The 1,727-nt window shown below is 29.5% G+C and overlaps 1 long non-coding RNA gene across 3 annotated transcripts in view; it reads left to right on the forward strand.

Moving 5' to 3' along the window:
• Positions 326–1,727, forward strand: part of LOC110263421 — a 5,095-nt gene continuing 3,693 nt past the window's right edge. For 2 of the 3 annotated variants that reach the window (XR_002349059.1, XR_002349058.1), the window contains exons 1-2: positions 326–672; positions 839–955. This is a non-coding gene — a long non-coding RNA (uncharacterized LOC110263421). Of the gene's footprint in view, positions 673–838; positions 1,023–1,727 lie in introns of those variants that run through there. The other variant, XR_002349057.1, reaches the window with a different exon arrangement.

Genomic DNA, 1,727 nt, shown 5'->3' on the forward strand with positions numbered 1-1,727 from the left:
CTTCCCAGATTTTTTGAATTCATAATTTGTTCTAATTTATCACAAAATAAAATACAAGAACATTAATTTTTGCATCTCTGTCCTTTGTGTATTATTTTCATTGTCTTGTCTTGTCTAGTTCTCAGAACCAAACGCAGTCCTAAATTCAGTTTGGATTGACTTTTGTTTTTTTAATTAATTTATTTTTTAAATAAAAATATTTTTTTAAAAATATATCTAAATAAATTTAAAATTAAATAAAAACATTTTATTTAAAAAAAACTTTTTTAATTCAAAAAAACCAATCTAAATTACCACATATTCTTTATGTTTTGGTACACTTCAAAATATTTCTAATGTAAGCGCGCTGCAACACTTAATTTTTTTCTTTTCACAAACCTGCGCCCTTCTCCTTCATTAAGAGATTAGAGTTCACCTTCTTCTTCGCCGCTTTCACCCTTCTTCTTCGCCTTCACTCACCACCACCCACTGTCTCCATTCTCCTTCGTCTTCACCTTCGCTCACGACTCACCGTCTCCGTTTCTCATCTTCACCTTTGCTCACCACTCGCCGTGCTCACCATTATCATCTCGTGCGATCAGCATCGTCGCTTACCATCGTCGTCTGTGTGCTCACCGTCGCTGCTCACCATCGTCGTCTGTGCACTCACCAGATAATCGTTGTCTGTGAAATGTGAGATTTTTAGGGTTTGGATTTTAGGGTTTTTAATTTGGGGGTTTAAGTCTCTGAATGTGTATTATGTCTGAATGTGTATTGGCTTCTGAAATGGCCTTATCTAATTTAAGGAAGACATAGTCTGTTTTTAATTTAGTTTAATTATTTTCTTTGATCATTGCAGGGATGAAGAACTAACTTCAAAAATGGTGGCTTGGTGCGGCAAGGATCCAAAGAACTCAACGTACTTATTCTTGTTGTTGTTGCTCTCTATGTACTTCTTGAGTGGCTACCAACTATGGTATTAATTTAATTTTTGTTGTTGATGTATTTTTGGATTCAGAAATTAAAAGTATGACACTGATTAATTGATTAGAATTCCAAAAAAAATATAATTTAGTTTGTTAAAAATGAAATAGATAAGCACGTACAAGTATTTACCTCCTCTATTATTTTAGTGCGAATGGGGTTTGTTAGTAAGATTGCTTGGGTTCGGGTTCTGCCCTTTGCTTCGGACTCTGATTTGTGGAGATTAATGATTTTTTCTTGGTATTTTTTCTCTTAAAATGTTGTTTTATCTTCTAATCTTTTATGAAATTTAGGCAGAACTAGCTAGTATTTTTACCCGTAATAACATTACGGGAATATAAATTTTTTAAAATTACGATCCACTTTCTGACAGTATAGATTATGCATGGCATAAAAGATTTATAAAATCAAACTACTTTTACAAAAAAAAGTCGTAGACTGACAAAAATCTCTGGCTAAAAAGACCAATGTCTTTGTAGATAAAAAATCAAATAATAAGATTTTTAGTTATTATTTTTATATAAAAAGTCTAATTTTTATTAATAATTAATTTTAATATTCGTTATCTAAACTTTGAAATAATTTAACGTGTATATTTTTATATTTAGTTAGGTGTTAAGTCTGTTGTACAAATTGAAATAATTAATTTTTATACTTTTTATTTAAAAATAATATTTTTTCTCTATGTATATAAAAATATAATTAGATATTAGTATAAAAACATTATACTGATAGTTATAAAATTAACTCAAAATTAATTTTTT

The sequence above is a fragment of the Arachis ipaensis genome, chromosome B06 (genome assembly GCF_000816755.2).
Source record: "Arachis ipaensis cultivar K30076 chromosome B06, Araip1.1, whole genome shotgun sequence".
NCBI classification, from domain to species: Eukaryota; Viridiplantae; Streptophyta; class Magnoliopsida; order Fabales; family Fabaceae; genus Arachis; species Arachis ipaensis.